Source organism: Carassius carassius, chromosome 11 (assembly GCF_963082965.1).
Source record: "Carassius carassius chromosome 11, fCarCar2.1, whole genome shotgun sequence".
NCBI classification, from domain to species: Eukaryota; Metazoa; Chordata; class Actinopteri; order Cypriniformes; family Cyprinidae; genus Carassius; species Carassius carassius.
Window position 1 is genome coordinate 24,598,111 of NC_081765.1, and position 15,597 is coordinate 24,613,707.

The following is a 15,597-nucleotide window of genomic DNA, read 5'->3' on the forward strand; positions in this document are numbered from 1 at the left end:
ACTTTGACTATCAACTACAGTACCGACCAGGGCGTGAACACACGAACGCGGACGTCCTCTCAAGGCTGCCCGAAGCGGAAAGCCCCGGAGGGGCCAGCCCGGAGGAGGGCTATATGGTAGGAGCAGTAGAGGCACCAGGCAGCAGACAAGAGGCCGTGCCTGAGAACTGGGGATGGGATCCCCGTCGGTGGAGGGAGAGACAGGCCAGGGATCAAGATGTGCGGCTGGTAAGAGAATGGCTGGAACAGGGCCGACGGCTGACGCCAGCGGAGAGGTTAGCCCAGACGGATACTGGGAGGAGGCTGCTGGGGCAATGGGACAGGCTGGAGCTGAGAGATGGCGTTTTGTGCAGAAGGGTCAGTGACCCGAAGTTGGGCGAAGAAGTACGCCAGATCGTGGTACCCGCAGATGAGGTAACGGCTTTAGTTTCGGCGTACCACAACCAGTTGGGGCATCAGGGACAGGAGAGGACCGTGTCCCTGCTTAGGAGATTCTTCTTTTGGCCCGGGCTAGAGGCATCGGTGCACGCCCTAATTCAAGCTTGCCCGAGATGCATATTGTTTAAGTCCAGACGGGAGGTCCGAGCGCCAATGGTACCCATCCATGCGAAGGCCCCCCTTCATATCATGGCTATGGACTTCTTGACACTGGGCCGACCACGAGATCGCTACCAGAACATCTTGGTAATAACGGATTTGTTCACAAAGTACGCTTGGGCTATCCCCACCCTCGACCAGACTGCAACCACCACCGCTACAGTTTTATGGCGGGCCGTCTTCCAGACGTTCGGATGCCCGGAGTTTCTGCACTCCGATCAAGGAGCCAACTTTGAGTCCAGGGTAATTAGAGAACTATGCCAGTTGTACGGTTGCACGAAAACTCACACCACTTCGTATCATCCTCAGGGGAACGGCGGCTGTGAGAGATTCAATCAGACCCTATTGGGGCTGCTGGGGACCTTGGACCAACAACGGCAGGACGATTGGGTGAGTGCCTTGCCAAACCTCCTACAGGCCTATAACAACAGTATACATAGTACTACGGGTTACGCTCCCACTTACCTGATGTTTGGCAGACACATACGAATGCCTACTGACCTGGTCCTAGGAGTGATAGCCGACCAAGAGGAAGCAAGTGTAACGGAGTGGGTGGGGCGCCATCACCAGCGCTTGCATTTCGCCTACGAGCAGGTGTCGAAAAGGATACAGACGGCAGGAGAGAAAAGTAAGCGGTTGTATGATCGGACTGCTAGAGAAGCCCCTCTACTGCCAGGAGAGAGGGTGTTGGTGAGAGATAATCGGCGGCAGGGGAAGGGGAAACTGAGTGACCGTTGGGAGGCCACCCCTTATGTAGTCTGCCGGCAGCAGAGGCCGGGGCAGCCGGTCTATACCATCCGGCCAGAAGGGAAGTCAGGCCCCGACCGTGTGGTGCACCGGAACATGATTCGCCCATGCCCTAACTACCCTGAAGCCGTGGAAGAAGTCCCCACGGAACCTGTACCAGCGGCCCCCTGGATTGAAGGTTGGGCTGTGGTACCAGGGAGACCCGTGGTGGCACCACCCCCGATCGCCCCGAGAGAACCAGAAGCAGCCCCTGAACAAGCTGAGCCCGATTCACCAGTGAGACGATCCCAGCGAGAGAACCGAGGCCGACCCCCTGCCCGCTATGGGGAGTGGACAGCCCGAGGACGTTCTAGGGACTAGAACGGATTGGCGGGGGAGGATGTCACAAGGTGACGATCTTTAGGGGCGGAACCAAAATTCGGGAAGTTTGGTTCCGCCCGGAAGCGTTTCCGCCCGGACCGGAAAAACAGAACACCGGAACTTCCGGTAGCGCCGTAAGAAGGAAAATCAGGGAATTCGATGCACCTGTGCCTAGTTAGGGACAGCGGTTGGTGATTGGAGGATACGCTGGACAAGGCAGTACTTAAGGCCAAGTTATTTCCCAGTCTGGGAAGCTCTTTTTGGTGTGTGTGAAGCACTGGGTTGTGCCCGTCTTGGTACGCTGCTGGTAGCTGTCTAACTCTCTCTCTCCCTCAGGCTGGAATTGTATGATTGTGAAGACATCGTGAACCTTAAAGGTTGAGAAGTGAACAGATTATACGGCGAACTGAGACGACGTGAAAAAGGGGATTGGAAGTGGCATTGATGTGAGTACTAAGAGCCAGTCGAAAGTGCCCTGTATATTGACCTGGCGTTGTGTAGATCTCTCCAGGAGGAGGAGGGCGGCCCTACCCCTAATATAGTGTGGTGGGAGAGCCGAAGGAATACTTATTGAAGTAGTCACAACGACGACATCACTAGCTAGGCCGCATATTCCATCGCCAGATCCGAACCAAGCGAAGTGAAGGAAGACGGGTGTCCTTTCCGTACACTGGGTGTGGTGGGTGAGTCTTCGTGCTGTGAAAACCTATAATTTTGACGTGGTGCTGTATATTGCTGTGGGCTGCTGTGTATTGCCGTGTGTCCTGTCAGATAAACCCCCGCCTTCACGCACTTCGGCGTGGGAGGACAAGGAGATTGCTGGTCCTAGCCTAGTTCAGTACAGTATATGTTGTGAGCGTGCTTCAGATCTCCGGAGATAGCACGGTACGCTGTGTCCAGACCAGAGGTGAAAGCCATCCAAAGTAGAGTAACTGTGTTTTGTGTCCAAGTTGATACCTGTGGAGAGGAAAGGAAAGAGAGTGAGTAACACAAGGAGAAACAGAGGAAACCTGTACTTACAGTGCGCTGTGTTCAGCCCAGAGGTGAGAGCCATTCAAAGCAAACTAACGGTGCTATTGTGCCCAAGTTGATATCTGTGGAGAGAAAAGGAGAGAGAGGGAATAACACGAGGAGGAATAGAGCGAACCCTGTACTTACAGTACGCTGTGTCCAGCCCAGAGGTGAGAGCCATTTAAAGCAAACTAACTGTGCTATTGTGCCCAAGTTGATACCTGTGGAGAGAAAAGGAGAGAGAGGTGAATAACACGAGGAGGAATAGAGCGAACCCTGTACTTACAGTACGCTGTGTCCAGCCCAGAGGTGAGAGCCATTCAAAGCAAACTAACTGTGCTATTGTGCCCAAGTTGATACCTGTGGAGAGAAAAGGAGAGAGAGAGTGAATAACACGAGGAGGAATAGAGCGAACCCTGTACTTACAGTACGCTGTGTCCAGCCCAGAGGTGAGAGCCATTCAAAGCAAACTAACTGTGCTATTGTGCCCAAGTTGATACCTGTGGAGAGAAAAGGAGAGAGAGAGTGAATAACACGAGGAGGAATAGAGCGAACCCTGTACTTACAGTACGCTGTGTCCAGCCCAGAGGTGAGAGCCATTCAAAGCAAACTAACTGTGCTATTGTGCCCAAGTTGATACCTGTGGAGAGAAAAGGAGAGAGAGTGGGTAACACGAGGAGAGATTGAGGAAACCTGTACTTACGCCGCTGCCTGTGGAGAAAGAGAAAGCGAGTGAGCACCCAAGGAACGAACTGTGTGAACCAGTACTTACTGTGAGCTGTAATCAGCGAAGAGGTGAGAGCAAAACCAAGCTGAACTAACTGTGCCTGTGTGTCCCAGCCGCTGCCTGTGGAGAAAGAGAAAGCGAGTGAGCACCCAAGGGACGAACTGTGTGAACCAGTACTTACTGTGAGCTGTAATCAGCGAAGAGGTGAGAGCAAAACCAAGCTGAACTAACTGTGCCTGTGTGTCCCAGCCGTTGCCTGTGGAGAAAGAGAAAGAGCGTGAGCACCCAAGGAACGAACTGGGTGAATCAGTACTTACTGTGAGCTGTAATCAGCGAAGAGCTGTTGCCTGTGGAGGAAGAGAAAGAGAGTGGGCACCTCGAGAACGAACTGAGTGAACCAGTACTTACCGTGAGCTGTATTCAGCGAAGAGGAGGAAGAAGGAGGGCGCTACGAATACCTAAGACTCAGGCCGGGGCCCGAGCCCCACGCCCCGGATCCCCGTGGCCCCCTTGCTCCCTGACCTCTTCCCGGCCATAGCCCATCTGGAGGGCCGAGTCAGAGTTTAGTTTTAATTGCCCTTTCCCTATTCCCTAAGCTATTTTTAAATATTTAAATAAAGATTGTTTTATCACTTACTTGTTCTCGTGTTGCTTGGCCATTGGGTCGGGTTTGGGGACCTCCTCGAGGTGGAAGTTGAGAAGGGGTGTGGCTTAGTTAAAGCATAGCCAGCCCCTGGGTGTGACAGATTTGGCGTAGTCAGCAGGATTTCCACCTCGAGTTGAGTAACCAAGGTCGTCCAATGACCGACAACGCGGGGCTTTCAGCCCAACCCCGTGCCATGCCCGTTTTTATGGGGAGCCCCTGGATTCAAAAATATGGGGGGACAGAATCCGAGGTACGATTGTCTGAATGGAAGGCTCAACTAGAGTACTTGGCCGACCTACAGGGCCTTAGTGCAGCCCAGCGGCTTCAATTTGTGTTAAACTCCCTGGATGGAGAAGCGCGGCGAGAGGTGCATGCCGCCCCCGAAGCCGTTAGAGCCAACGCCCAAACCGTGTTCCAGTTCCTCACTGAACAGTATGGTGACCACACCCCCGTAGCTGTCCTTCGCTCCCAGTTCTTCAATTGTAAGCAGGGCCCCCGCCAACCGATTAGAGCTTTCGCCCTGAGGTTGCGAGAGCAATTCGCCCGACTACAGACCCGTCGGGACCACGGGTCTCCCTGGTACCACAGCCCAACCTTCAATCCAGGGGGCCGCTGGTACAGGTTCCGTGGGGACTTCTTCCACGGCTTCAGGGTAGTTAGGGCATGGGCGAATCATGTTCCGGTGCACCACACGGTCGGGGCCTGACTTCCCTTCTGGCCGGATGGTATAGACCGGCTGCCCCGGCCTCTGCTGCCGGCAGACTACATAAGGGGTGGCCTCCCAACGGTCACTCAGTTTCCCCTTCCCCTGCCGCCGATTATCTCTCACCAACACCCTCTCTCCTGGCAGTAGAGGGGCTTCTCTAGCAGTCCGATCATACAACCGCTTACTTTTCTCTCCTGCCGTCTGTATCCTTTTCGACACCTGCTCGTAGGCGAAATGCAAGCGCTGGTGATGGCGCCCCACCCACTCCGTTACACTTGCTTCCTCTTGGTCGGCTATCACTCCTAGGACCAGGTCAGTAGGCATTCGTATGTGTCTGCCAAACATCAGGTAAGTGGGAGCGTAACCCGTAGTACTATGTATACTGTTGTTATAGGCCTGTAGGAGGTTTGGCAAGGCACTCACCCAATCGTCCTGCCGTTGTTGGTCCAAGGTCCCCAGCAGCCCCAATAGGGTCTGATTGAATCTCTCACAGCCGCCGTTCCCCTGAGGATGATACGAAGTGGTGTGAGTTTTCGTGCAACCGTACAACTGGCATAGTTCTCTAATTACCCTGGACTCAAAGTTGGCTCCTTGATCGGAGTGCAGAAACTCCGGGCATCCGAACGTCTGGAAGACGGCCCGCCATAAAACTGTAGCGGTGGTGGTTGCAGTCTGGTCGAGGGTGGGGATAGCCCAAGCGTACTTTGTGAACAAATCCGTTATTACCAAGATGTTCTGGTAGCGATCTCGTGGTCGGCCCAGTGTCAAGAAGTCCATAGCCATGATATGAAGGGGGGCCTTCGCATGGATGGGTACCATTGGCGCTCGGACCTCCCGTCTGGACTTAAACAATATGCATCTCGGGCAAGCTTGAATTAGGGCGTGCACCGATGCCTCTAGCCCGGGCCAAAAGAAGAATCTCCTAAGCAGGGACACGGTCCTCTCCTGTCCCTGATGCCCCAACTGGTTGTGGTACGCCGAAACTAAAGCCGTTACCTCATCTGCGGGTACCACGATCTGGCGTACTTCTTCGCCCAACTTCGGGTCACTGACCCTTCTGCACAAAACGCCATCTCTCAGCTCCAGCCTGTCCCATTGCCCCAGCAGCCTCCTCCCAGTATCCGTCTGGGCTAACCTCTCCGCTGGCGTCAGCCGTCGGCCCTGTTCCAGCCATTCTCTTACCAGCCGCACATCTTGATCCCTGGCCTGTCTCTCCCTCCACCGACGGGGATCCCATCCCCAGTTCTCAGGCACGGCCTCTTGTCTGCTGCCTGGTGCCTCTACTGCTCCTACCATATAGCCCTCCTCCGGGCTGGCCCCTCCGGGGCTTTCCGCTTCGGGCAGCCTTGAGAGGACGTCCGCGTTCATGTGTTCACGCCCTGGTCGGTACTGTAGTTGATAGTCAAAGTTGGCCAGTTGGGCCACCCACCGCTGCTCCACGGCTCCCAGCTTCGCCGTCTGTAAGTGTACTAATGGGTTATTGTCTGTAATGATCGTCACCTTGGCACCCCAGAGGTAGTCTTTAAATTTCTCACTTAGGGCCCACTTCAACGCCAGCAGCTCCAATTTGAAAGAACTATAGTTCGCATCGTTCCTCTCGGCTGGGTGGAGGCTCCGGCTGGCGTACGCGATGACCCTCTCAACTCCGTCCTGCCGTTGAGCCAACACCGCTCCCAGCCCGAGATTGCTGGCATCTGTATACAAAAGGAATGGTTTTGTGAAATCTGCGTATGCCAAGATAGGGGCCTGTAGCAGCTCCTGCTTCAATGTCTGGAACGCCGACTCACAATTTGCATCCCAGTCTACGTTGGGCGACCCCCGGCCCCGGTTACGACCTGTGCCAACCAGCAACTGATTAAGGGGTTTAGCAATTTTTGAAAAGTCCTTTATGAAACGCCTATAGTATCCCACAAATCCTAAAAAGGATCGCACTTGCCTCACTGTCCTCGGGGCCTTCCAGTCCTTCACGGCCGATACCTTTCCAGGATCTACGGACACTCCAGCCGCACTGACCACGTGGCCCAGAAAGTTGACTTCTCTCCGTAGTAAGTGACACTTATTGGGCTGTAGTTTCAATCCGTACTTCTCCATGGCCCGAAAGACTTCCTCGAGGTGCCTCAGGTGTGAATCAAAATCTGGGGAGTAGACAATCACATCATCCAGATAAACTAATACTGACTCCATTAACTGACCTCCCAAGCACCGCTGCATCAGCCGCTGGAAGGTGGCCGGAGCGTTACAGAGCCCGAAAGGCATCCGGTCCCATTCAAATAGTCCAAACGGGGTTGTAAAGGCAGTCTTCTCCCGGTCTGTTTCGGCCACCTGCACCTGCCAGTAGCCACTGGCCAAATCTAGGGTAGAGTACCATGCCGACTGCGTGAGGCTGGCAAGCGAATCTTCGATCCGTGGCAAAGGGAAAGCGTCTTTCTTAGTCACGAGGTTCAGCTTACGGTAGTCCACGCAGAATCTCCAAGCCCCCGTCTTCTTTTGCACCAGCACTATGGGGGCCGCCCACGGGCTGCTGCTTTCCCTAACAACTCCTTGCTTCAGCATGCCTTGCAGGAGTGTACGTACCTCGGTATACAAAGTGGGCGGAATTGGGCGATACCTCTCCCGGCTGGGCCCTGCATCCCCGGTAGGTATATGATGTTGTACCACCTGGGTGCATCCGTAGTCTTCATCGTGGGTGGCGAACACATGCTGCCATCTCCGAAGGAGGGCCTGTAACTTCTGTGTCTGTGCCTGCTCTAAATCCTCCCCTTGTAACGACTCACCCGCCAGGTGGCTCGGCACACTCCTCTCCATACCACCCCATGGGGTGTCTACTTGTGTCAGGGCCACCTCGATGACAGTGGGGCACACCTGACGAAAACTAATATCCCTCTCTTCCCTTACTTGGTGGGATGTAACCGTTGTCAGACGGGCTAATCGTTGGTGCCGATGTAGTTGCACCGCGTATGGATGTACATTCCGTATCCTCACGGGGACTCTCCCCCGCCGGACCGTCGATAGTCCTCGTGCCACTTCCACTTGTGGACAATCCACATGGGGCTCCACCAGCACCCACTCTTCTGGGCCCGCTCTTCGGGGCGGTACTCGCGCCCACACAACAGCCTCACTTTTTGCGGGGACAGACAAAGCAAAACGACACATCACTCTTCCTACCTCTTCCTGTTCCCTGCGGACTTGGCTCATTTGCACCCTTCGACAGTCAGCTACCACACACTCCCACTTGGGCCTCTCTGCAGGTGGTATCTTCGATACGGGCCTAGCCCGAAATAGCTCTTCCCAGCAATCAGCGAGGACATTCATGCCCAACAGGGCTCGATGTGCACCCAGACAATGGTCTTGCACGATAATCACACCTTTCTGGGGGACCATCACTCCGTGAACCTCTAGGTCCGTCAATCGGTAGCCAATATATGGGATGTCGAGGCCGTTTGCGCCCTTCAGAGTAAGCCAGGGGGCCTCCGCCCCTGGTGCCCCTTGTTTCCCAAACACTTCTTCGGATAAACTCTCAGCAAACAACGTCACTTGGGAGCCTGTGTCTACCAGGCATTGAATCTCCTTGCCGCACACTCTCACCTTCGCCACGGGGCTACGCCCAATCATCTGGCTCCTAGAGCCATATCCTCTTCCAGGGTCTTCTCGAGGGGTCCCGGCCACACGACCCACAGTGGCCGGCCGACCTAAAAACCCCCTTCTGACGCCCTGCGGGGCCCACACTGGCGGCTATAGTGACCTGGTTTGCCACAGCGGTTGCAGATGGGTCGCCCTTGCTCGTCCCATTCGAAACGGGGCCGGTTAAAGTGGTTCGGGCGCCTGAACGGCTCTCGGCCTCCCTCTGAGTACACTCGGTCTCGGGGCGCCGGCCGTGGTTCCTCCCGCGCCCGTCCTTGGCGCAATTCTCCTACGAGGGCTTTAGACAGTTCAGACATCTGATCGCGGACATCTTTCAAAAGTTCAGCCTTCAGTGCTTGCTTCCAGTCAGGGCCTCCGGGTTGTGCTGGTGCTACTTCACTGACAACCGCACACACTGGGGAACCACTCACCTCAGTCTCATCACCTTCCAGGGCCAGTGCCTCTTTCTTCAGATCTTCGAACGTAAGACCCGGGTCCCTTCGAAACTGGATACGTAGGCTCTGTCTCACCGGACCCTCCTTCAACCCCAGAAGAAACTGGTCCCGCAATAGAGTCTCTCCATCTCCCAACCCGTGGTCCCGACGGGTCTGTAGTCGGGCGAATTGCTCTCGCAACCTCAGGGCGAAAGCTCTAATCGGTTGGCGGGGGCCCTGCTTACAATTGAAGAACTGGGAGCGAAGGACAGCTACGGGGGTGTGGTCACCATACTGTTCAGTGAGGAACTGGAACACGGTTTGGGCGTTGGCTCTAACGGCTTCGGGGGCGGCATGCACCTCTCGCCGCGCTTCTCCATCCAGGGAGTTTAACACAAATTGAAGCCGCTGGGCTGCACTAAGGCCCTGTAGGTCGGCCAAGTACTCTAGTTGAGCCTTCCATTCAGACAATCGTACCTCGGATTCTGTCCCCCCATATTTTTGAATCCAGGGGCTCCCCATAAAAACGGGCATGGCACGGGGTTGGGCTGAAAGCCCCGCGTTGTCGGTCATTGGACGACCTTGGTTACTCAACTCGAGGTGGAAATCCTGCCGACTACGCCAAATCTGTCACACCCAGGGGCTGGCTATGCTTTAACTAAGCCACACCCCTTCTCAACTTCCACCTCGAGGAGGTCCCCAAACCCGACCCAATGGCCAAACAACACGAGAACAAGTAAGTGATAAAACAATCTTTATTTAAATATTTAAAAATAGGTTGGGGAATAGGGAAAGGGCAATTAAAACTAAACTCTGACTCGGCCCTCCAGATGGGCTATGGCCGGGAAGAGGTCAGGGAGCAAGGGGGCCACGGGGATCCGGGGCGTGGGGCTCGGGCCCCGGCCTGAGTCTTAGGTATCCGTAGCGCCCTCCTTCTTCCTCCTCTTCGCTGAATACAGCTCACGGTAAGTACTGGTTCACACAGTTCGTTCTCGAGGTGCCCACTCTCTTTCTCTTCCTCCACAGGCAACGGCTCTTCGCTGATTACAGCTCGCAGTAAGTACTGATTCACCCAGTTCGTTCCTTGGGTGCTCACGCTCTTTCTCTTTCTCCACAGGCAACGGCTGGGACACACAGGCACAGTTAGTTCAGCTTGGTTTTGCTCTCACCTCTTCGCTGATTACAGCTCACAGTAAGTACTGGTTCACACAGTTCGTTCCTTGGGTGCTCACTCGCTTTCTCTTTCTCCACAGGCAGCGGCTGGGACACACAGGCACAGTTAGTTCAGCTTGGTTTTGCTCTCACCTCTTCGCTGATTACAGCTCACAGTAAGTACTGGTTCACACAGTTCGTTCCTTGGGTGCTCACTCGCTTTCTCTTTCTCCACAGGCAGCGGCGTAAGTACAGGTTTCCTCAGTCTCTCCTCGTGTTACCCACTCTCTCTCCTTTTCTCTCCACAGGTATCAACTTGGGCACAATAGCACAGTTAGTTTGCTTTGAATGGCTCTCACCTCTGGGCTGGACACAGCGTACTGTAAGTACAGGGTTCGCTCTATTCCTCCTCGTGTTATTCACTCTCTCTCTCCTTTTCTCTCCACAGGCATCAACTTGGGCACAATAGCACCGTTAGTTTGCTTTGAATGGCTCTCACCTCTGGGCTGAACACAGCGTACTGTAAGTACAGGTTTCCTCTGTTTCTCCTTGTGTTACTCACTCTCTTTCCTTTCCTCTCCACAGGTATCAACTTGGACACAAAACACAGTTACTCTGCTTTGGATGGCTTTCACCTCTGGGCTGGACACAGCGTACCGTGCTATCTCCGGAGATCTGAAGCACGCTCACAACATATACTGTACTGAACTAGGCTAGGACCAGCAATCTCCTTGTCCTCCCACGCCGAAGTGCGTGAAGGCGGGGGTTTATCTGACAGGACACACGGCAATACACAGCAGCCCACAGCAATATACAACACCACGTCAAAATTATAGGTTTTCACAGCACGAAGACTCACCCACCACACTCAGTGTACGGAAAGGACACCCGTCTTCCTTCACTTCGCTTGGTTCGGATCTGGCGATGGAATATGCGGCCTAGCTAGTGATGTCGTCGTTGCGACTACTTCAATAAGTATTCCTTCGGCTCTCCCACCACACTATATTAGGGGTAGGGCCACCCTCCTCCTCCTGGAGAGATCTACACAACGCCAGGTCAATATACAGGGCACTTTCGACTGGCTCTTAGTACTCACATCAATGCCACTTCCAATCCCCTTTTTCACGTCGTCTCAGTTCGCCGTATAATCTGTTCACTTCTCAACCTTTAAGGTTCGCGATGTCTTCACAATCATACAATTCCAGCCTGAGGGAGAGAGAGAGTTAGACAGCTACCAGCAGCGTACCAAGACGGGCACAACCCAGTGCTTCACACACACCAAAGAGAGCTTCCTAGACTGTGAAATAACTTGGCCTTAAGTACTGCCTTGTCCAGCGTATCCTCCAATCACCAACCGCTGTCCCTAACTAGGCACAGGTGCATCGAATTCCCTGATTTTCCTTCTTACGGCGCTACCGGAAGTTCCGGTGTTCTGTTTTTCCGGTCCGGGCGGAAACACTTCCGGGCGGAACCAAACTTCCCGAATTTTGGTTCCGCCCCTAAAGATCGTCACCTTGTGACACAAACATGACTCTTCCAATCTTTCTGTTGATTATTTCTTCATATTTGAGTTGCAAATTTTGACAGCACAGAGGGAAAAGTCACAGGGGTGAGAAAATCACTTGGAAAATCGTGTTTGCTGTCCATCTTTCTTCAAGGTTTACAGCTACAGTCTCCTGCCTTTTAAGCACACCATAGCAGTAAATCAAATGCCCTCAAGTGCTTACCTGCAAACGTGGCCAAAAGTGATGAGCAGTGCAATGCTGCCATGCTTGCAGGTTTGGTAAACAGAATTAGAAAGTCCAAAGATAAAAAACTATGCAATAATGCATTTTTCAAAAAAAAAAAAAAAAAAAAAAAACCTGCTTGCTCAGTCATGCAGAGTCAGGGAGCCTCTCCATAAAGAAAGAGTCAGCTTTATGTTATGAGATATATATCTTGCATTTTATGATTAAATGTATCTAAAATGATAAGAGTGTTCTACATTTTAGTGCTCATTAGGACAATACAGTCTTTAAAATATACTAAAAAATACTTCTTTTTTTTCTTATATTTCTATCCAAATTCAGGGAACTGGCGCTGCATCAGAAACGCTTTGGGAATGCCTCTGAGTTACCATGTCCTGAAGCATGTGTGAAATCATGCTGGATTCGAGACAACTCAAAATGTAAAAGTTGCAGTCTATGAAAGCCATGGAATGAAATAATAAAAAAAGGGTAATTTTGAGTTCATATTTCAAAATTATTATTATTCTTTTTTTTTTTGCAATTCCGAGATTATATAAAAAAAATACATCCCCCACCCCCTCCTCCGCAGTTCAGAATCATGAGTTTATATCCCACAATTTTGCCTTGTATTTCCCTCAGAATTGACAAACCCACAATTGTTGAGTTAAATTTGAGTTATAAAGTCGGAAAACTAGGATATAGAAACTTGCATTTGCAAGATAAAAAAAAAAGTCAGAATAGTAAGATAAAATAGACAAATGTTATGTAAAATGTTATAGGTTTAAAGGCTATTTCAGGTTTCAGATGTAGGCCAGAGTCTCAAGTGGTGATCTGCTGGCCTGAACACACAAACAAACACAGTCTTGCAAACAACACACACCAGTTAGTTCTTTAATAAAGTACATTTCATAGAGAAACGGAAAGAAAATGTGGCCATATTTTAACACAAAGTTCTGTTAGAGAGTTAGAGTATGAGCTGGGTAAACTGAATTATGTTACATAAAGCAAAACTACTGCAGCTCTGGAGTTTAAATCAATATTTCATCTGTCCACGTGAAATTTGCTTTGAATCTCAAAGCACACATAATTTAGAATATGAATTGTTTCCTCACATTTCTATGGTTGTTTGTGCTTGTGTGGTATGACAATGATAACACTCTAATTCCCTAGATATTGTCTTGAATTGCTAGCATTCTCCAGCCCTTGCTATTCTAACCACATGGATTTATTTTACATCAAGTCATTTTTAATTAAAAAAAGGTAGCCATGAGGTAGCGAAAAGTGATCATTTTTATGAGCGAGTCATTAAAACATTCTTTAAACCGTCCACTGAACTGATTAATTTAAGAATTAAACAAGTCTTAATAGGGAGTCATTAAATCATTAACTCTAGTGATTTATTCATAAACACTGATTCAATCAGAAACAAAAAAAGTGAACGTTCTTATGAATAACTCATTAAACCATCCTCTCAATCGATTTGTTTAAAAACACTGATTCATTCATGAATTCAGATTTGTTTTGAAGCATTGTCATTGGTGGAGCAAGAATAAATAAATAAATAGCAAATATTGTGTCCAAAATGGAAATTACTCAATTTTAACTTCTTTTTTTTTTTTTTTAAACTAAAGCAATATCACATTGTTTAGAATATAGTCAAACTATTATCAGGGCCATATGCAGCTTTTTGTAAATGGCGAGGTCCCAAAATCGAGATTCCTGACTTTTACATTTTAAGATTTTAGTTTTAAGAATCATTAATTGGACAATAATATAGGTTCTAAACCAAGTCAGAAACCCAAGATTTTCAAGATTAAATGTTGCAATGAATGATCTACGATACAAACTAGAAATAGACAATATATATATATATATATATATATATATATATATATATATAAATTGAGAAGATATATATTGTTTGTTTATGTTTTTAATAAACTCAGCTATAATCATCCTGGTAGTGGTAGCCTTCAGTAAAATCACAGGTCTAAAATGATTAGAACATATTTTATTCACACTGATTTAAACTGATTTTAACATTTTATTGGCATTTTTACCTTTATAATACCAATATTTTCTAAAAGTGTCCATTATCTTTAGAGTCAAATTATTTCATTTAATCAGTGGATTATAATAATAATAAGACATTTGGGCTGTCATCAAGCAAATTAAATCAACAATGAAGCTGCATCTGAAGTGGCATTTAGATGTGTTTACATACGATTTAATGCAAGACATGAATGCACTTAATTGCAATTACAAATGCATTCATAATGTTTTGATATATTAAACATAAAACATTAAATACTGATATATGAAATGATTTAAAACATGAAAAAAAAAATAGTTGAAATGTGAATTGAAATCTACCAATAGTGGCATTGGCAGCAAATCACTGTTAATGAGTGAGTCTGTTAACGATTGAACAGAATCATTTGAACAGTTGATTCATTCAGGAACGATCTGTCATGTTGCTCAGAGACGCAAAACAGCGCTGTGATTGTGCTGGGAATGATTTTTGTTGGCGAAATAGAGCAAAAACAGACAGTATGGTGTCTAATACATAAGTTTTTTTTGAATGAACATTTTATAGTCCTGCACTTAACTTAGTGATTACTTTTAGAATGTGAAGAGACTTTCGACCAGCATAACAAAAAATGTTTTAAAACCAAATCACCTGCCCTGCCTTCAATGGTAGATGCAGATCTCTTTCAGATCTCTTTAAAATCTGTTTAGATCTCCAACTATAAAAAAAATCTCTTTTATGGAGTCAATAAACCTGTTTTATTCTGAAAAATGCACTTTTACAGCAATTGCAATATTATCACAGACGGTATATTGCACACCCGTAATGCTAAAGCATCCCAGATGAGAAGATCTGTTATCTTGGCTTTTTATCCTTGCAGCACCAAAGCAGAATTAATATAAAGTAATTAATTAAAAAATACAGAGGTCTAGACCTCGTGACCTCAATGGTGGGTACGGCCCTGCCTATTATTATGGTAATTTTATAGCACTTTTTGTGGCTTTTGGAGCTCGTTAGCCCCTGATCTCCAATCAGGCATTCATCATTGTTGTGTTGTGATTGTCTTATCCCTTATTCCTTGCTTTAACAGCAAAACAGATTATATTTTGTGATGCACATGGCTGGTGTTTAAAAACAAGCAGTAATATATACCACTTCAGGATTTACAGGTCTACACCATGTTTCATTTCAGGCTCCACTGAATGTTAAACAACAGCCGAAAAAATTCCACGCTTTTTTCGCCACACAGAGGTTGATGAAATCCTTTGGGTGGGAGAAACAGTTATTCAGGAGGATTCTGTGAAGTTGCAAGCTTACAGATGTGCTAATTACCTCTGAGAGTTCAGCAGAAGCTTTAGTTTTCTCTTGTGTCTTTATTAGCTTATTAATTATATAAGAATGCATAGGTGGTTCACCTGGAAGCAGAATTTTTTCCCACTGCATTAAAAACCCATACCCAACTCTAAATTACACTTCCAAATTGATGTCTTTTTATTAGAGGTAAAGAAAAAGTATTTAAATTACAGAACACATAACATCCTGGGATTGAATTTTAAACAATATAGTTCAGTTCAAGTGTGTGGAACAAGGTACCAAAATGATTTAAACAAATAAATTCATCCTCACAAAGGGATGCTTTTTGTCATTTTTTAAGAGACGAGAAGCCTGGAAAACATCAGTAAGATGAAAAGTCTCTGGAGACTAACTCACCCGGGGAAGGATGTGCATTTTAACCCAGTTCCCTCAGTTCTACCAGGCGCTGAGAATGTAACTGCATGTTTCTAAATGGCAGTCTACCTCACTGCTATGGGTCAAAAGCACCCCCATTCGAATCTTTTGAA

The 15,597-nt window shown here is 48.8% G+C and overlaps 1 long non-coding RNA gene across 4 annotated transcripts in view; it reads left to right on the top strand.

Moving 5' to 3' along the window:
• The window catches only part of LOC132152507 (uncharacterized), a 97,076-nt gene that overhangs the window by 38,429 nt on the left and 43,050 nt on the right, over nucleotides 1–15,597 (top strand). The window lies entirely within an intron of this gene.